A 22,175-nucleotide genomic window follows, 5' to 3' on the forward strand; every position below is an offset into this window, starting at 1 on the left:
TTTCCTATTCTTGGCGACACAATGATCTAAGACAATTCTGAAGGACTTATATGATGGAACATGTTATACAGTTCCAGAGAGAGAACTAATGAACTCTGAGTGCAGATTGAAGCAGATTTTCTTCACTTTCTTCATTTTTCTTGCCTTTTAAAAATTTTCCTCAGCATGGCTAATATGGAAATATGTTTTGTGTGACTTCACATGGATAATTCATGTTATGCTATTTGACTTTTCAATGGGTGGGGAGGGTCAGGAGAGACAGAAAGAATTTGGAACCCAAAAATGAATATGAAAAAGAACAAAAGAAAAAAGGGAAAGAACTGTGGCAGCCTTACAGACCATATTTCAGAATCTCAGGAAAAGAATTTTCTGCAATGCATTTGTCTCAAAAAGAGGAAAACACACACACACACACACACACACACACAAACTCAGTAACAAAAAAGGCAATCATTGGAAACTATTCTCCATAGAATATTTTGCGGTGGAAAATGAGCCTCAACAAATATTTAGTTCAATTCTTAAAGAATGAAATAATGGATATTTTAAAAAAGAAAAACTACTCTCTCCTTGTTTGTTTAAACCTCTTCATTCAGTCCCTTATGTGGAAGAGAAAGGAAAGGCTGATTAAGAAACCTTCTCTAACCTGTAGTAATGAAGTTTGTTGATTCGCTTTCCCCCTTGAGATACCCCTTTGACTGGCTTCATCTCAAGTGAAACCTGGAGTCATTTGATCTGGAGGCAGAGAATGTGTTTCTTCATTTCCCTCCTTAGGAGAAACCCTGGCATAATTTAGTTGTTCCTAACTTATGGAATGGAAAGGCTGGGAAAGAAACCCTCTGATGGATATTTGGGTGAGGCTAGTCTGCAAGTCCCTCTGAAAAGGGTTCATTTGGGCTTCTTGTCGCCCCCAGGATCCCCAGGCAAAGAAACTGAGATTTATGAAAAATAATTTTATTCACCTCTAGTCAGGCCAGCCCAGAGAAAGATTAGGAGATGGTACCCACATTTATCATCGCACGGGGAATCAATACATTTACTGGACATTTCCCCAGACACTCTATTAAGCCAATCCCCTCTACTAGGAGAGAGGGGGAAAAAACTAGGTTTAAATCACACATAAGTAGGCAGCGATGAACAGTAATATTATCCTCTCCTGCTCTTGAAGCCGCTGGGACTTGAGTGGACTGGAAGCATAACTTTTGAATCTCCACTTCAAATGAGATTCTACTCTTGGCTTTTGCAGGAGGCAATTCAATTTCTGTTCAAAAAGGCATTTAGTTAGCATTGACTATGCCAGGCACTGTGCTAGGCACTGGAGAAACAAAGACACGAGTGATCAGTCCCTACCCTATAGGAGCTTATAGTTAACTGGATTCCATGTGACTCTCTGAAATCCTTTCTTTGTGGTTCACTCTTTCCTCTTGAAGCTTTGGTGACTGAACAAGGAGACTTTAAACCAGGCTGTACTATAATTCCCAAGCTGTAGCTTTCGGAGATGTGACTCTACCTTCTCTCACTCCCAGGAGTTTCCCCTGGGCTTCCCTAAGCTGCTGGCATTTCTTCAGGCCAAAAGTGCATGATCACAAATGATACCATAAAGGCTAAAACTTCTAGTCCCCCAAGTTCATAGGATTATAACGCAGACCCTGCCTGGGGCTACTTCCCCAATTTGCACTTACACTGACAGGTTGGGTCCCCTGGTTGGTGGTTGCTTGTTCAGGTTCTAGAGGAAATCCTGAAGATATTTACTCCGATAGGAAACCATATCTCACAGGCCCCCATCTGTGTGTGCACCCCTCTGACAATCAGCCAGCAGACACTTAGCCTTTAGCAAAAGCATTTATTAAGGTAATAGGCAAGACGGAAACTCTTACAAACACACGCAGTGCCTGAAGGAAGTGAAGGATCAAATCTAAACTGCAATGGTAGTGAGGCACACATGTCCCATGTAGGGCACAAGAACAGAAAAGGGAACATATAAGCCCTGGTAATACAGGACTTGAGTGCTACGTCTCTGTTGGGCATATTGCTCAACTAAGTCCCTAGAGTCTGATCTCTCTCTGACTCTCTTCTGTGCTATTAAGGGTTCTGTCCCTTGAGGCTGCTTCCCTTCCCTGGAGTGACTGCCTATGTGTACCTTCATCATGTATGTATGTCTCTAGTTCATCAACTGAGTCTTGAATTGTCTCTTGGACCAAACAACTCTTGAACTGCTGGATGTGGTGTCACCCTCTGGGCAAGGCACTGCTAGATATAATAGTTAATGGTCAGATTGAGGAGAGAGAAATCTCCTATTTTCCTGCTGCAAGGGTATCTATCTGCACAGCCTCAAGAGAGCTGCTGTCCCTAAGGCATGGAAGTGTGAAGCTCTGTATAAGGATGGGGAGTAGACCTGTGGTTTCATAGGGATAAGAATGAGAATCCTCCCACATGAGGAATTCCCTCTCATAACGCAAGTAGGCGCCTTCTTTTCAATGAACAGTGTCAGAGAGTTGTCTGGGGCACTGAGATTGAACAATTCACCCAGGATCACATAGTCAATATATGTCAGAAATGGGCTGTGAGAGCAAGTCTTCTTGACTTTGTGGCCATCTCTCTAGCCACTAAGCTGTACTGCCTTTCATTACCAAGAACAATACGATGAAAATGAGGTGGCATCTGAGTGAAAGGTCTAACTGAAAAGGAATGCTCCAATGTCATGTTCCCTCTCCAAAGCATAAGAGAAAAGTTTCCTTATAATGAGAATAGACCCAGAGAGAAAGAGGCTGCCTAAGAAGTCAGTAAGTTCTCCCTTCCTGGATGACCTCAAGCAAAGGATGAATAGTCACTTGTAGGGGATGTTTCCAGCATGTTCCTTTTTTTTCCCTTAGGGATGGGTTAGATTTAGTGACCTCTGAAACCCCTTCTACTCCAGAATTCTTCAGAATGAGAGAATACATCATGACCCTTTGAAAACTATGATGTCCCCTACAAATGAAAGGTATTGTTTTTCTATTATGCTATATAGAGAGAATTCCATTTTTGACTATGTGTCTTGCATGTTACTCAAATCCTTTATACTTTCTCCTTTACCTTCTTCTTCATCCAGTCATTCAATACCTTTTTTTTAAACTGGGTCTCCCCATCTTGTTCTGGCTGAAAGCCCAGTCCAACTGCTAAACAGCAGAGGAATCTTGACTCATTCCATTTTTGACCTGAGCTAGCTCACCCCCTTCTTAGGCAGCCTGGTGGCTGCCAGCCCTGAGGTGTTCACCAAACTGGTGCCAGTCTTAATAAGGACATCTCACTGGCATTAGCTTAGGACTCCTGATCTCAATCAATCCGCCAGCCTCAGTTTTCCCAGTAGCAGGGATTACAGGCATGTGTCACAGTGGTCAGCATTCATTAGCATCTTCAAGAAAGGCAGTGACTGGTATATGTGCTTGTCAAAAATGAGAAGGCTATAATATGAGCAGCCAAGATGATATTTAATTGATATCTGTATTCTCTCTATTCTGCGTGTATGCACACATGCAGAAAATGATGAGTGTACTTTTTAAATCAAAAATGAAACTGTGGAGGTACCATTTGTTTTCCTAGTAGCAGAAATGGGTTTTCAGAGGCTATCCTCACTCTGTCATCATACCTTCATCAGTCTTTTCATTTGTAAAAGGAGGGAGTTGGATTTGATGGCATCTAAGATGAGATTTACTGTTTATTGTTCTGCAGTGTTAGGGTTGGCTTGATGACCAAGAGTGCAAATGTTGGAGACAACTAGTTAGGAGCACTAGAGGTCCCTAAGGTTGTAGATTTAGAGCAGGAAGGGACCCTAAGAGTTATCAAACCCAGCTCTCTCATTTTACTGATGAGGAAACTGAGGCACAGAGGATTTAAATGACTCATCACTCTCTCTACTGCAAAAATAACCAATGTATTTTGACCCAGCCTATAACCTTGATCTCATGAGACCTGAAGGAGGAAGAACATGGCAGAGTGCAAAGAGCCTTAGATTTGAGATTATAGAATTTGGAGGTGGAAGAGATCTGAGACTATTTCCAGGAGTTCTTCACCTGAGGTCTATGACTTAAAAAAATTGGTAATTGTATTTTATTATAATTGGTTTCTTTTATAATAATCTTATATATTTTAAAACATCTTTTTGAGAAGCTTTGCCAAACTTTTGCCATGACACACATAAAAAAGTTAAGACCCCTGAATTCTAGCCCAAGGAAGACCTAGATCCTAGATCTATTTCCTTGCTACTTATGAGCAGTGTAATCTTGGACAAGTTACTTACTATCTAACTCTGTTTCCCTGTCTGTAGAATGGGCGTAAGAATTTTCCTTCTGACTTTCTCACAGGTTTTTCACACACATTCAGTGAAATGGTATGTTTGAGAGCTCTTTGTAACCGTGGAGGATTCTACAAGTGGAAACTATTCTCATCTTCTCCAGCCCCAATCAATGTGAGCTGACAAGAGCTAGCTGTTCCTTCTTACATTTTAAAAATATGTCCTCTCCTTCCTTATCCTGAATAAAGAGTCCTAGAAGACAAAAATGTGCCCCTTTTCAGTCTGGAGAACAGGTGGGTCTTTTATGATGCCATCCCAGAAGATGCTGGGCACCAGCCCACTACTGAAGCCCTCCCAGCTGCCAGGTGGGATGTCTTTCAGAAACTGCTAGGTGACAGCCCAAGGTGGTAGGGGAAAGAGGAAAATATGGGTCTGGGGATGCTGAAATGCCAAATGGTTGCCAAGACGTGAAATCACTTTGGTGTCCAGAAGATATGAGTGAAAAAGCTGGGAACATCGCTAGATCGGAGCATATGTGCTCTTGAACTGAAACCTCCCCCAAAACATGGAGACGTTACCATATTGTGTGAGCAGGCAGCTCTGAAGTGATGGTGTGGGCAAGGGGTACGGGGGCTGTGGTTTTCCCTGCAGCTGCTAACAAAAATGTTTGTTCTTGAAAACAAAGAGGTGGGAGTCAAAAGGGTGAAGGGAAGACAAGTCTGCCTAATGTTGGAGTAAAGCAGCATCTGCAGCCAAGCGCTGGTTCATCCCTAAGAAAACATTACCTGCCCAATGCTATCCACATCAAAGAGACCAGAGTTTAGTCAGCATGGGACGGGAAAGATGCATTTTATCAGAAGTTAGTCTAACTTTTTTTTTCATAGCCCTTAGTTTGGAAATGCTCCTAACTTTTATGGTTTACCCATTAAAGCTTAAAGACCCGGGCTTGGTTTCTAGGGAAAGAAATCTGATCTAGGTAAGCTCAGTAAAAGCAACTCATCTGGGTGCTGGCCACTCTTCTTTGAGCTAATCTCACCTCTCCAACTTCCAAGCAGGAATTGAGATCAAGTTCTAAGCCTTTGATTTCTAGGGTGGCCCTAATTGTCTAACCAGTATCAGGTGAAAGGGATATCCTTCAGACTGGGTTGTCCATGCAACGTTTAGCTAGACAATAAATATTTTCCCAGGATTTAAATATAGCCCCTTTCTTGTAAAGTCAGTGAACAATCCAGTTTCCTTTCCTTTAATATCTATCAATAGCTAGGTCTATTTGTCTGCTTCTTTCTCTGTTATATAATGATAGATTTAGATACAGAAGGGACCTTCTTTCCAACCTCCTCATTTTACAGTTGGGGAAATGGAAGCCCACTTACATTAAATGATTCCTTCAGGGAGAGATAGGTAATAAGTATCAGGGTGAAGATTTGAACGGACTCCTCCTAGCACCAAATTCAGCATTCTATCCACAAAGCTAGCATCCTACATGTTAGTATTAGAGACACAAGTTTAAAAAAATTAAAAGATGATTTTGAAAACCAAAACAGTGATGGATGAGAACGTCCAATTTAAATTCTACCCCTGCTATTTATGTGCTATGTGAACACATGGCTCAGTTTTGTCATCTGTGAAAAGGGGAGGATGATATCCGTTGTATCAACCTCTCGGGGTTGCTATATGGTTCAAAGGTGATAATGTGTATAGATGGTTTACAAACTTTAAGATGCAATGAGAATAGCTGTCGTTATTAATCAATGACTTAGGTTTAGGTATATGTGGCTGGTGTGAAGTCTAAATTAAAACATTGAGGCAGGTAGGTGATACCATAGTACACAGAGCACCTGGCCTGAAGTCAGGGAGATGAGTTCAAATCTGCCTTCGGACACTTAGTAACTGTGTGACCCTGGGCAAGTGACTTGACCCTGTTTGATTCAGTTTCCTTATCTGTAAAAATGACCTGGAGAAAGAAATGGCAAACTACTCCAGTATCTTTGCCAAGAAAACCCCCAAAAAGAGTCAAGAACGGTCAGACAAAACTGAAAAACGACTAAGTTCAAACATTGAGAATGATATATAAATCTCTTTATTACTTAGTGGAAAAAGAAATTGTTCAAGGTCAAAGACTATTCTGTTGCTGCCAAAATAATTGAAAAAAATTAATTTTTTTTTTTTAGAAATTGTCTATCACATCAATAAATCACTGGATTATTTCTGTATTGTAGATATAGTTCAAGGAAGAAATCAAGTGAATAGATATTTGGAAAACAAAGACGAGGGTGGTATACAGGATTCGATGGACCAATAATTATTCTTGTTTTTCTTTTGTGAAAGTGTCTTCCCAACTTGAATGTAAGCTTCTTGGAGAAGTGGTATGATAAGGTGGAGAGAGCAAAGACTTTGTATCCTATGTCTGTCGCTGACTACCTATGTGATCTCGGGCAAGCCTCTTTATTTCTCAGTGCCTCAGTTTCCCCATTTGTAAAATGAAAGGATTGGACTAGAATGCCCTTTAAGGCTACTTCTAGCTCAAAACCTATGATCCTGTAAGGACCAGACCCTGGGTCTTAGACGCCTTTATATCTCCAAGGTCTATTTCATAGGAGATGTCAAATAAATGTTTGTGAAGGATAGTAATCAAAACATCCCTGAGTCAATTTCTTAGGAGCTGAAATAAATGAAGTAAAAATAAGGTAAGTCCACAAGCATTTTTAAAATGCTTACTATGTATCAGGGATTCAAAGAACTGCAAAAAGACAGTTCCCACCCTCAAGGAGCTTATCTTCTAATGGTGAGAACAACATACAAATCATACAAGGTATATACAGAGAAATGTAGGGAAGGGGATCTTCGAGAGGTAAGCACTAGCAGCTTGGGAGACTGAGAAAGGCTTCCTGAAGTTGTTGAGATTTGAGCTGAGTTTTGAAGGAACTTAAAATAAAATGGAGCTTGAGGGTCAGGGGGGCGGGAATCAAGGAAAAGCCTTTCCTCTGTGACCACTGTCCTTGCTTGTATCATTTTGAATAATTTGAGCAAGAGGAAATAATTCTAATGCACTATGATTTATTTATGAAACTTTATACTAAGCGGTGCTTAAAATGCTCCTACAGATCTGTGGACTTATCAATGGGGTTATTCCAATCTCCTAGTGCAAATCAAAGCACATGCATACTCTCTCATCCTGTTCATTTTTTTGTCAGTATTTTTTCCACAGGCTGTGCCCTGAGGGGCTACCCATATGCTGAAGGCTCTCCTGTATGTCTCAGAGAGAAACCTGGATCCTTCCCTCTAACCGTGTGACTGGCCTACCTCCTTTATCTTATGTCATTCACTTTTTTTAGGTAATCAGGGTCTCATGACTTTCCCAGGGTTACACAGCTAGTAAGTATCTGAGACTGGATTTGAACTCAGATCCTCCTGACTTCAGGGCTGATGAGCTGTTTTATGAGTTGGGTGATTGTTCTGAATGTATGCTTTCTCTCATCCTCTGTCCTGATTCAGAATGATTTCTCCTTCTCCTCCTTCTCCTCTTCCTTTTCTTTCTCCTTTCCTTCTCTTCCTACACCACCTAGCTACCCCATATCATTTACTTTACACACTTTCACCTCTCCTGGGTTCAGCTTTACCATCTGTAACATGAGAGGGTTGGACTCACTGACCTCTGAGGTCCCTTTCACCTTAGGATTTATAGATCTTCGATCTGTAATTCTACAATTACTTTGGGCAAGTCACTTAAGTTCCCTGGACCTTGGTTTTGCATGTATAGAGGGAAAGGGAGAGGGTGAGGCTTAATGGTGAGCTGGTGGTAAATATTTAACAACCAGCTCTTCCAGAGGGTGAAACAGGAAATAGAGACAGGAAGACCTGGGTTTAAATCTTGCCCCTCTATGGCTCATTTCCCTTATCTGTAAGATGAGAAGGATGGACCTCTAAGGTCCTTTCCATCTCTTAATCTATGAACCTATAAATCTCACCCCCAGACATTTATTAGCTAGCTATGGCACTCTGGGCAAACCACTTAACCTCTCTCCGCATCAGTTTCCTCACCTGTAAAACGGGGATAGTCATAGCACCTACCTCATCTCATGAGACAATATATGCAAAGTGCTATATAAAGTTTGGCTAGTATTATTATTATTAACAGAAAAGGTACTGTTCATAGGAAGGACCTATATGGAAAGGACATTTAGCTTAACCAGGAGTGTGCTGGATTTTCTTTTCTTTCCTTGTTTCTTTTTTTTTTTTTTTTTTTTTGAGGTAATGAGGGTTAAGTGAGTTTGCTGGATTTTCAAGGAGAGCATTTATACCTTAAAAACTGACAAATACTACAAATTAGAGCTTAATTTATTACGTTGTTGATTGGCTAGACTTAAGAAAATGACAGAGAAAATTTTGACAGTGCAGATTAAAATGAAAAATGGGTCATGCACATATTTCCCTCCCTAAGAGCCAGTTGTTAGACATTTGCGTCAAGCTCACCACTAAGCCTCAACATCTCTTTCTCCCTCTATAGATGCAAAACTGAGGCCGAGAGAACTTAAGTGACTTGCCCAAAGTAATTGTAAAATTATAGATCTAAGATCTTGAGCTGAAAGGGACTTCACAGGCCAGCTAGTCTAACCCTCTCACATTACAGATGGTAAAACTGAAGCCAGGAAAGGTGAAAATCAGGGTCACACAGTGACAGAGGAAGGATTTGAACCAAGTTGCTCTACTTATGGAACCAACGCTCTTTCCCCATTTACAAAAGAGCTCATAATATATTCTTAATTCTTAATACCCTCTGGCTTCCTTTCCAACTAGAATACCACCCAAAGCCTGGAGTCTGAGGGCCATGTTTTATTTTCTTTACTTCATGGGTTGCTGTGGCCAAAGGATTTTAACCTCTGATGGCCAGTCTCCCTGGGAAGAAGCTCTCCACTCTTGGCCAGATCTGTCCCTTTGGACCACAGACCCCTCATGGTGCTAGAACTGTACTCAAAACCTTTCTAGCTTAGTAGACTCTGACAAGAGTTTATTCTCTGCGGACTGTCTCCAGTGACACAGGATCACTTATAGGCACTACAGCATAAGTTGGAGGAAGCTTGCACAGTGACATTTTTGGTGACCTTTCGGAGGGATATAATTATTATTATTTTTGTTGGCATGGAATGTCATAGGTATTATGTGGAATCACTTTGTTTGGTGGTTGAATGTTTTATCTGTCTCAATTCCCATGTCCCCATGTCCTAGTTCTCTGACAGATATACTCCTGGTCTATCTAGTTTTCTCTCTTTAGATTTTAAAATTACTCTCTCAACCCATCTGTTTTGTGGGTTGGGAAATTGTTCTAAATGTATGCTTTCTCTCATGTTCCTCTCTGCTCCAATGCTGGATGGTTTCCTTCTTCTCCTTTTCCTCTTCCTCTTCCTCCTCCTCAGTTTGACTAATCTTGTTTTTCTTCTTATACAAATGATATATTTACATTCTCTCAGGTTTTGTCTGTTATATCTTTCTCATTTACCTAAATAGCTTCTCTTCCTGCCATAAGGTGACTCTCCTTTTTTTTTTTTTTTAAATATCTGTTCTTTGTCTCATTTCCCCCAAACAACTACCCTTTTTAACCTGTAAGTCAGAGGTTCTTGACCTAGAGTACCCTATGGATTTCAAAGGGTCCATGAACGTGAATGGAAACCCCCCCCCATATCTTTATTTCAGTATAATTGGCTTCCTTTATAATATCATGTATATCATTTTGTGCATTTCTAAACATTTTTCTGAGAGGGGTCCATCAACTTTACCAGATTTCCACAGAGTTGCGACAAAACAGGGTTGGGCATCCCTGCTGTGGAGACTTCTTAAGGTATTTATTTGATGTTTAGAAATGCCTTCAGTTATCAGTTTCTTTCCTTGTTGAAAATCTGTTATTACCTTCTGGAAAGAGTGATGGGTTTGGTGTCAGAGGATGTGGGTTTGCATACTGACTCTGCAGTTTTCTGATTGTGTGACCTTGGATGAGTAACTTTACCTCACTGGGCCCTGGTTTGCTCTTCTGTAAAATGAGGAGTTTGGACTAGATGACCTCTGACGTCCCTTCCAAGGTCTAACTCCATGATCCTAATCCCTAACCAATATCACGTTTCAACATGATTATTTTTCTATGTATCCACTCTCTGGGTAAGAGACTGACTTCTTGTCCCTTCTTAATACAGACATTCCCAACTTACCAGTATCCAAATTACAAGACTTTCAGGGGCCCAAGGGAATTTCTTGCCTTTCCAGAGGCCCTGCAAAAACAAAACAAAACAAAACCTTGGAATTTGAACAGGGTTTTTATGGTTTCCTAAGTAGAGGTGACACACTGTTGGGAAAATCCAACTTCCATTTTAAGATTTGTGTTGGGATCCTGACTTTGCCATCCTGACCTGGGTGACTTGGGAAAAGTTATTTAATTTTTCTAGGTCTCAGTTTTCTTATGAGTAAAATGGATCAGATGACTTCCATGGGTGCTTCCAACTCTAAATTCATGCTCCTGTGACTCAAGGATGTGTCTCAGCTCAGACCTGACTTTCTACCTGATGGTTCATTTGGGGGGGATGTCAAGATTTCTGATTTCATTAGTTTAACGAACTTCCCTTAGGGAAATTCCCTTCATCAAAGAATATCAGCATCCCATTAGCAATTTAGAAGGCTTAAAGAGTTGCCTGGGGCACATAGAGGTTAGGGGACTTATTCAGGGTCCCACAACAAGCGTAGGTCAGAAGCAGGACTGAATCAAGGTTATGGTGACTGTGGCTCAGATCACAAAGGCCTTAAACTTCAAAATACTTAGAGCATGGAGACCATCTGGTCTACTGTCTTGCAGCTTTTTAAATATGAGGACCCTTTTCTTTGGTAAAAAAAATTTCCCAGCTCTTCAATAGTGATTGGCCTATTAGTCTCAATTCAGATCATGTTATACAATAGTTTCAATTCAAGTCAGTTCAGTTACTGAGCACTTACTATGTGCCAGGTACTGTGTTAAGTGATGGGGCAAAAAGTGATGGGAAATAACTCCTACACCCCGCTCCCTCTCCCGCTCCCTTTCCTTTCCCCCTACCCCCAAGCCAAAGAAAACATTGAAGCAAGTGTGTGAGATGCAGATTAGCAATGTATAGAACATTCAACCCTAGATGTTCCACACTACTCTGTTATGAAGAGGTAAGACACTATGAACTCTGAAGCCTTGTAAATCAATTTGTATTTTGTACATCTCAAAAGCATTTACATATCTGTGAGCAGCAGTCATACATACATGTGCCAATGATATTGTTCATTCAAGATGTAAATACAAAAAGTACTTTTGCTGTATTTATTTAGGGAGACAGACAGCATCCTATTTAATTCTAAAGCTATGATCGAAGGGTGATTTGGTGTAATTTTAGATCTATAGTTCTCTCTCTCTCTCTCTCTCTCTCTCTCTCTCTCTCTCTTTCTCTCTGTCTCTGTCTGTCACACACACATACACACACATCTATCTTTTCTATCCATTTATCTCTTTCTTATCTTTCATTCCATTTATCTGTCTCTCTATCCATCTATCTATCTATCGGTCTATCTTATTTATCCACCCATTCAGTTATCTATCTATCTGTCTGTCTGTTGTCTATCTATCTCTCTGTCCATCCATTCTTCTGTCTATCTTATCTATCTATCTATCTATCTATCTATCTATCTATCTATCTATCTGTCTGTCTGTCTGTCTGTCTGTCTGTCTGTCTGTCTGTCTCTGTCTCTGTCTGTCTGTCTGTCTCTGTCTGTCTATCTATCTATCTGTCTGTTTGTCTATCCATCCACCCATCCATCTGTCCTTTCTAGAGCCTTATTGTGATTTGAGGAGGGGAAATATTATTTCCTGAGCCTGAGGTGAAGCTAAGCCTATGAGTGGGAGTAGATGGTCCCAGCTTTGAAGACTGAAAGAGTGTCTCTCACGAGGACACATCCTGGGAACCATACCCTCATTTGTAACACTATTTCCATGGGAGAAAGATGTTCCAAAGTCCAAATAGTCAATTTTAAAAGTAAGAATATTGTTATTGGCTCATATCTGCACAGCTTTGGGAGATTGGTGTGTATATGTGTGTGTGTGTGTGTGTGTGTGTGTGTGTGTGTGTGTGTGTGTGTGTGTGGTGGCTGTAAAATGCTTTACATATCTCATTTAGTCTCTATAACAGCCCTTCTGGGCAAGTGCTACTATTATCCTCATTGTACCAGTGAGGATACTGAGGTTCAGAGAAGTCAAGATGTGTCCAGGGACACACAGCTAATAAATATCTGTGGTGGTGTTTGAACCCAGAAGCAGAACACTCAAATCTGCAGTCCTGGAGCTCTAGCACCCTCATCTTCCTGAGTCCAATGCCACTATTCTAAGCATCACACCTTTCCACCCCTGTTGGAATTCTTGGACCCCTACCTATTCTCGAGCAGGGGACTGGCTGCCTGCATTATTGACAGCTTTTGGACTTACGCCTTTCCCTAGATATTTTCAGGTTCACAATGACAATGGAAAAACATCTCTATTTCCATCCCCTGATACTACTTTTCTCTCAGGGACAAACATGACTCCTAGGTTCATTTTTGAGTATATTTTTATATTTGAGTCTTCATATTGGTGGCAGGCTGAGGGGAGGGGGATTTTCCCCTCTTTTTCCCAACTCTCCCTTGACTTTGCACTCCATTAAACCCGATGCCCTGACCTGCTGCTGCTTAACTCTTCCTCAGCAAAATTCATTGCTCAATCATTTCTTCTCTCTCCCTCCCTGTCACCCCCTCGGTTTCTATTACATTGTTCACTTTTATCCTCTTTCCTCTTCCTTCTTGCTGGACATCAATCTTTGCCTTGGTATTCTTCTCCGCACACTGGTCCAATCTCCCCTGTCATATCAATGTGAATAATTTTATGCCCACTCATTATCTCTTTAGTACTTTGGAGTACCACATTTTGTCCTCTGATACCTGCCTTCTTTTTTCTTAACGTGTATTAATCTTTCCTATTTTAAACTTTCCTCACTGTCATTCTGTTTTATGAGTACCTGAGAGGTGCCTTTGGCTTACCAGCCCATTTGAAAGTCCAGTCTACTTCTCCCTGCGACAACAGGCTCTGTCCTTTTCCTCTTTCTCACTGCTGACCTCCACTTGGCTCCTTTTGTCTGGTTTTTCCCCCCACCCAATAGTCTCCCTCTCCCTTTTTTCCCTCTTGCCTCTTTCTAAGTGAGTTTTTTCATGCACCAATACATTCACTCGATCCTTGAGTTTCAGTCCTTAGTGAGACCAGGACAATGCTGCCTTTTTCTTTCCCCAGAACAACCGAGCCCCATGCTGTGAACACACACCATTCCGTGAATGACTGGCTGCCTTTGGTCGCGCTAATATACAAGCCCCGGGATACCTTACTGTAGCCATGATGTCAGTCCTAGAGAAGAATGACACCCTGGGTGCTGAGCTCTTGGGCCACAGAAAACAGAGGAGGGAAGCCAGAATGCAGTGGACAATGTTAGCATCTTGTCCTGGATGGGGCACGATTCAGTGCCTGGGTCTGGCAGGGGAGGGGGAGCCTTCACACCCTAGCTGTTGTGCTTTTCACCTTACCCTCCCCCTTTCCTATACCCCCTCCCCATCAGCCACTCTGCTGGTTATTCAGCCTGGAGTCTGGAGACTGATGGCTACAGGAGAATGGAAAAGGTCAGGGGCTTGGGAAGCGTGAGATGTGGAAACTGAAATGCCAGCCAGGACGTCAGTGTAGTGAAGCAGGCGAGCTAGGCCAGCCCCCTGCCTCCCTCTGTTAAGGATGGGCAGTGGGCTGGGGGGAGGAGGGAGAAGGGGGTGTCCAGGCCAGTGTGGCTAAGGATGAATGGGCAGGTCATTTGATGGACCCAGTCACGACATCCTCTCCATCTTGGCAGCCTTGTAATAGATGGGATCCTGTCGTTAAGCATCTCTCGTCTGGGAGTCTCAGGTGTAGATTTATGATAGCACTTGTTCTCTCTGTTTAAATAACACTAGGGCTCAACAGCGCATTACAGAAGATTATCGCCAGGAAAGGTTTCCCATTACTGTACACTAAAGCACTGTTTAATGATATCCCAGCACAGTATGATGCGTTGCTGTCTGCCACCTCCTTAGGTATGGCTTCTCCATCCTTAATCAGCACGAGAAGTCCACTCAGTTCTGTTTCAGGCATTGGCATTCTAGTTCGAGACTTGGGTTTGCTCCATTGGCAGAGAAAAGCAGGGGTGGCCTCTCTTGACCTTCCATAAATGGTATAGATACAGGCATCCACCCCCAAGGGGTGAAATATTCTCTGAAATCAAGTTTCCTCCAGGTTGATAATAGAAATGCCAAAATAGGGTGTTCTTCCTTCTACATCTCATAAGGTACAGGAGTCCTTTCTAAAGTGCCCCACATAGGTTGTCACAGAGGCTCCCTCATTGACTTATTAGATCTGTAAGGGAAAATAGAGGACCCAGATTCAAGGACTTCATCTTACAGATAAAGAAACTGAGGTCTAGAGAGGATAAATGAATTGCATACAGTTGTATACATTAGGTTTTGCATAAGAAGAAGCAAATTATTTGTATAGAAAATTGGCTCCAAAAGCAAGAACACTTGAGTTTAAGTCTTGCTCCTGACACACACTGTTGTGTGACCATGGGCAACTCGAGCTTCTCTTTATTCTGGGCAGGTCTCTGAGTTTCTCCCGGGGTTCAGGAAGGACCAGCATCTCTGGTGGGAGGGCTACTCATCCACCTTTGGTGTCCACTTGCCACTTGACTCTCACCTGGGGTTCCAAGAAGCTGCAGCAGCTACACCTGGTACCACTGTTTCAGCAGATGGACTAACCAGGTCCAATGGGTCTTGACCCCATCAGTGAGTTAGGGGGGTGTCTACCCTGGCAGAATGGGAGAATGTGACCAATTTGTTCCAACAGTCATGAAAGCAGCTGAGGTAAGCACTATAGAGCTTGGTCAGACCTCAAAGACACCAAGCTCATCCACTGGATCATTGACAGTTGTCCTGACTTTTGTCCTGTCACTGTACTTTGATGATCTTGAAAGACAGAATGAGACTGATGACTTAGTGCAACTCTGCCTCACTTAAATCCAATTCACTCACAAGTCAAGACATCACCCCATGATGTCATTGTTCCTCTTTGAAAACAAAGAATGCATAACAACAGAAAAGATGTGGACCTGTATTGGTAGAGAGTCCATTGATCTAGAGTTGGAAGGCGCCTTAAAGGTCTTGAACCCCTCACTTAAGGATGAAGAAACTGAGGCCCAGCAAGCTTAAGAGACTTGCTCATTTAACTATCTCATATGGTTATAAAGCATTTAAGGTAGAATTTGAAACCAGGTCCTCCTGACTCCAAAGCCCCATCCACTATATCACACTGTCTTCCTAGTCATTGTTGATAATTATTCATTTCATTGGTAAAATTTCACCTCATAGCCTCCCTAGCAATGAAGATTGAGCTTTGGAAAGGATGATCGAGGACATATCGGGCTTGGCCTTCTGCCTCTAAGTTCAATATTCAACATGAACACCTGATGGCTTATTGCCAGTGGTTAAGAAACATTGCGGTAGTAACCTCTGTGGACTTGTAACACTTATCCACGACACTTGTAACACTCCCTGGGATAAGGCTTGTGCAACCTTCTCACTTTATAGGTGAGGTCCAGAGGTTAAGTGAAATGCACAAGGTCACCCAAGTCTGAAGTGTCTGAGCTGAGATTTTAACTCAGAGTCCAAATCCAGCATTCTTCTCCACTATGTTCAGTCCTGGGTAACTATTCAGAGCTTATGGAATCACAGATTTCCAGTTGGGAGGGTCCCTCCCTTTAAATGATCTAGTCTAGCTGTTCCATTATAGAGATGAAGAAAGGAAAATGGCTTGTCCCAGAAATAATAAGAATTTATAATATAATATATTATAATATTATGTAATGTCAGTAATATTTACATATCACTTTAAGCTTTGCAAAAAGTTTTATAAATACTAACTCATGTTATCCTTACAACTGACCCTGGGAGGTAGGTACTCTGTTACCCCCATTTTACAAATGAAAAAACTGAGGTAGGCCATGGTTAACTGACCTGCCCAGCTGGAGTTGGCACTCTATCCACTAGATCATCTAACTGTCTCCAAAGTAGTAAGTATCAGAGACTGGTCTTGAACTCTAATCTTCTAAATCCAAATCTTTTGCTTATACCACAGCACCCTGCTTGCAAGGTATAGCCACTGAACTATATAGTTGGCTCAATCATCTTATTGTGCTACATATTTCTTTCCATTGTGTCAGCAGAGCTGAATATTGACTAATCCAAAAAAATTGTGAAGTTACAGTTTTTTCTTCAAAATTCTTCTTTTGCTCCCCTTCCCTCCGTTTTGCTCCCACCCTCACCCACTTGGCATCTCCTTCTGGGAGCCCAATACCCTGACACCACCTGATGCCATCCCCGTCCAATCACACCCCTACTCCAGATTTGCCTGGCCATTCTCTCATGAGCCATGAAAATAATGTGCCTTTCCTCTATCCCATTCTTTCAGAGACATGCTCCTTCCGTTCTACAGTGACTTCCTCAATAACAACAAATGCCCAGTAATTTTAACAGGAGACTTCTAGAGGTGCTGGTACCACCTAACCACAGATTCCTAGAACCATGAATGTCAGAGCTAGAGGGTACCCCAGATCATTCCATTTGTATGTCTAGAGACCAGCAAAGGTCATAGCACAATGTTTTTTACCAGCTGAGAAGACATTTACTACCAAAAATTTCTTACTTCATACAGGATTGTGTGGGAATAAATTTAGAGGTGGAAGAGGCCAGTCAGATCATCAGGCAAAGAGAGTAAACTGACTTGCCTGTGGTTGCATAGCTAATATGTATCTGAGGCAGGATGCTAACCTAGATCTTCATGACAAGTCCAATTCAAGTGACCTATAAAAACCTACCAAAAATGGGACCTCTCTGATGTACACCCCTCTATAGCTATAAATCTGAACATGTGAGTCCTCTTTCTTCTTCAACTCTGGGTCCCCAGGCTGATTTTCAATGTGTCCTGAGTCTAGGAGACCCCCTCCCCCCACCAAGATGAACCTGAAGAGTCCACATAGCACAGAGGGAAGAGTCTTGGATATGGGTTCAAATCCTGCTTCAGGCATTAGTAGCGTGACTCTAGCCAAGTCACTGGACCTCAGTTCCTTATCTATAAAATGAGAGAGTTGGGTTTGATAACACTGAGGTCTCTTACAGCTTGAAGTCTATGGTACTAGGAACCTTCCTCAGGGGAATCAAAATATTTCATTGCTTCAAAGCACACATTGGGTTAGAGTAACCCAGATCTAGTCCCACTCATATTAATGGAAGAAGTAAATGAGGCCTACAGAAGTGAAGTGACCTTACCAAGATCAGAAATAGAACCCAGGGCTTCCGAGATTCCAATCTAGTCATCTTTCCTCTTTCCCATGGTAATTTATGCAACGAGTGAGTCTGTAGGTAATGATTTTAGATGCCACGGCCAGCGAGAAGAGCAGAGACTTTGGGATGGGGGAAAGGGTTCATGGAGGAGCTTCCCCACCTCCATTAAAGCTAGTCACATAGCCAGCTGCCCTGCACCCTCCCCCCATTCCCCACCATGCGAGAAATGCCACTTTATCAGGATTGTAGAGGTTTGGGAGTACAGATGTGAAATAGATTGGGAGATCTGCCAATCCAAGTTAATGGAAGCTCTCATCATTTGCCCAAGTGGGGCCATTGACCTAGGCTTGAGCCGGAGCCAGGTCTGGTTTCACTTCATCTGGCTCTTTGCGAAACGTTAAACGACTGAGAGAGAATTTTTATTAGGTATGCCAGTGTTTTCTAATTTACCGCGGATTACAGATCTACATGCTCACTTCACAGAGGAGAGATGTGTTTATTATGGTTTTTCCAGAGACATTAAAAGGGTGTTAGCACAAATCAAACCCAGATTCACCCAGCAGGAAGGCAATTTAATGTCAGCACACTGGACACCTGCTGCAGTGGTTTCCCATGTTTACCAAGATGCCAGTGTGGCCAAGCTCGATGAGCTCTGAATCCAAGATAGAAGATCATGGAATCACAGATCTTGAGCTGGGAGGGACCTTAGAAGCCCTTGACTCTCACTTTCTAATTTTGCAAGTGACTAGAGTGAAGCCCATGGTCACGCAAGTAAGTGTGTCTGGGGCAGAATTTGGATCCGAGAATTCCTGAGTCTTAAATCCACTATTCTAAAACCATAATAAACACATCTCTGCTCTGTGAAGTGAACATGTATATCCATAATCCTCAGTAAATTAGAAAACACTGGTATACTTAAAGCAAGCATGATTATATTGCTTTGAGGTTTGCAAAGTGCATCATTTGATCATCACAACAGCCCTGCAAAGTCGCTGCTAGTATTATCCCCATTTTTATAGTTAAGAAAAACTGAGGCAGACAGAGGTTAAGTGACTTGCCCAGGGTCACATGACTAGTAAGTATCTGAAACTGGATTTGAACTCAGGTTTTCCTAAATCTAGACGTGACACTCTGTCCACTATAATACCTCGTCACACTGCTCCCCATCTTGAAGCAAAAATGCAATCAGACCTGGAATGATAAAAGTGTAGAACTTCAGCAATTTGAGGGAGTTTAGCAACAAGTAAAAAAAACAAAGAAAAAGACAATCTCTATTTTCAAGGACCTTATACTCTATCAGAGAAGCATTTATTAAATGCCTACTGTGTTCCAGATACATTACTAAGTGTCAAAGTTAGATACAAAAGGGAAAATGAAAATCAAGGGGCTGCTGACTTTTCTGTTGGGGGAACATTACAAAGAATAAGACAATCTCTATTTTCAAGGACCTTATATTCTATTAGAGAAGCATTTATTAAATGCCTACTGTGTTCCAGATACATTACTAGGTGCCAAAGATAGATACTAAGGGAAAAATAAAAGTCAAGAGGCTGCTGACTTTTCTATTGGGGGAACGTTATATTCTATCTAGTCTCTGTTTAAATACCTTCAACCTGCGGAGACCTTATTACCCCCCTGGGGAAACTTATTCCAAGTGCTGGACAGCTGTCCTCCTTTGAAAGTTCTTGCTTGAAGACTGTGATGAACAGAAATTTTTTTTAGTTCCAATATGCTGCACGGTTGGAGTTGCTTTTCAAAGGGTCTCCCTTTCCCCTCAGCACACCAGTAGCAGAAAGGAAACCCAAGACGAAGATAAACTATTGACCTTTTCGTTGTTGGATGTTAAGAGGGTGGCAGAGCAGGGAAATCTGAAGGCTGAGGCCAAGATAAAGAGATGACCCCATAATAAGAAAAAGGAGAAGAAAAGAGGAAAACACCACACACACACACACACTCAAAATCCCAGTCTAAAGCCAACAAGACAAGGACGTTAGTGCTCTAAAGAACGGACCTGTTCAACCTCACAGAAGGATAAATTATTCTGAGCAGAGCTGAGACAAAAGAAAAAGCAAAATAAACCCAGACCCCCAAACTTGACTATAAATATGCAAGCAAAATTAATAGGCAAAAGCAACTGGTCATTTCTAACAGGCAACGTTAGCACCACAGCTACCAGATGTAAAAGGCACCTCCCTCCCTTCTGTTAATGATCAATAAAATGTTTTCCAGGAAATGGACTTTGTAGACAGAGTTTGTTTGGGGTTTTGTTGGGAAAAATCTGTCGTGCCAAAACAGATAAAAAACCAATTATCTAGAGCAAACTTCCATAGAAGTGGAAGATTTGCTTCATCTCTCTAGGTACTCTCTAGGTAAAGGTGGTTTGCAACTTGAAAAATATTAGAGTAGAAAAAATATCTGTGAGATTTGGAATCAGAGGACCTCTGTTAGAACTTCCTTCTACCTGTCTGATCTTGTTCAAATCACTACTCTTGCCTGGGCCTCAGTTTTCTCATTGGTAAAATGAGGTAGTTAGACAATGAACTCTAAGATCTCTTCCAGTTCTAAATCTATGAACCTATAGTATTACAGGCAGAGATGGGAATGTCAGAACAACTTAGATAGCTAGAGAAATCTTCGGTGCTCATGGCTGGACTGTGCCAAAGCAATCAAAATTATAATTTTACTGAAATTAATTTATAGGTTTAGTGCTACATAAATCAAGCAATCAAAGGGACATTTTACAGTAAGGCAAAATAATAACAAAATTCATTTGGCGGAACAAAAGATGTAGAAAGTCAAAGGAAATAATGAAAAAAGATAGGAATTAAAGGGGAACATTCAGATCTCTAATTATATTATAAAGCAGCAATCATCAAACCTATTTAGTACTGGATAAAATATTGAAAAGTGAATCAATGAAAGAGACTAGATAAGGAAGAATAAAAAATAATTCAATTATTTTTCAATTATTTTATTTAATTGAATACACAGTATTCAATTAACCTGAAAATATAAGTGATCTAAGGGGAAAAACCATATTTGATAAGAATTGGTGAGAAAACTGGACAGCAGTTTGGCAGAAATTAGACGTAGAAAAATATTTTACACAATATTCCACAACAGATTCATATTGGGTAAATGACCTGAATATTAGAGATCATGCCATTAAAAAATTAGAAGAGAAAAAAATCATATAACTTTCATAGTCCATGTTGGAGATGTATTTTTAACCAAACAAAAGATGATGGCAATCACAAAAGCTTAAATAGACAATTTTGATTACAGGAATTTGATGACAAATTTGATTACAGGAAATCAAAAAGCTGTTGCACAAACAAAATTAATGAACTTAGGCTAAGAGAAAGTGGTAGACTGGGATTTTTTTTGTATCAAATACCTCTGATAAGGCTTTAATTATTCAAGATATAGACAACTAATAAAAAGCCATAAAACTAAAAGCTATTCCCCAAGAGAGAAGTAGTAAAAAGATATGAACTAACTATTCTCAGAAAAATTTTAAGTTAATAATGATTATGTGAAAGAATGCTCCAGATCACTTATAATAAGGGAAATATAAATCAAAATGACCCTGGGGTTTCACTATACAAAAAGAAAGGCTCTATGTACCCCAAAATATTTATAGTAAGCACTTTTTTATGATAGCAAAGGACTGGCAACGGAACAGATGCCCATCGATGGGGGAATAGTTAAACTGTTTGTTTATTAGTTAAACTGTTTATTCATGTGGTACATGAATAAGATGGAATTTATAAATTGTGTAATAAAGAACGCTCTGTTATAAAGAATGATGAACTTAAAGGTACAGATGCATGAAAAGACTTCTCTGGAATGAATCAAAGTATAGTAAGTAGAGTGAGTAAAACAATATACACAACGACTTCAACAACGTAAATGGAAAAACAATAAAATAATCCCAACTGAATGTTGTAAAATCATATGCCTGACATTGATTGAAGAGAAAATTTATGAGAAGATGCCTCCTTCCCTCAGAAGTGGAGGTCCACTAGGCTGGAACTCTTCATATAATCTCAGACTTGATCATAAGTCTCTATATTCATTAGTTTTCCTTTTTTAAAAATCTTTGTTCTAAAAGATGGCCTTCTGGGAGAAGGTAGGGGAAGGAATATAGAGAAGGAAGTATATGATAAAAAAGACATTAATAAAGGTCTATTTTTTAAAAGTCAAATATTAAAAATTATTGGACAATCTAGTTTATAACATGCTTTGCGCACTGGGTTGTTTTTTTTTTTTTGGCTATTGGTCTGGATTTATTTATTGAAAGTTCCTTGTTTATTTTTCTACATTTCAATAATCTTCATTTGTCTTATGGGAAATTGATTTTCACTAATATATGGGTGGTATATATTTACACAGTTGTATATTTTCTTAAGGTTTCACAAATTCCAGGAAATGATTCTGTCCCCTTTCCCGCACAAACATTTCTGAGTGA

The sequence above is a fragment of the Notamacropus eugenii genome, chromosome 2 (assembly GCF_028372415.1).
Source record: "Notamacropus eugenii isolate mMacEug1 chromosome 2, mMacEug1.pri_v2, whole genome shotgun sequence".
In the NCBI taxonomy this organism is placed as follows: Eukaryota; Metazoa; Chordata; class Mammalia; order Diprotodontia; family Macropodidae; genus Notamacropus; species Notamacropus eugenii.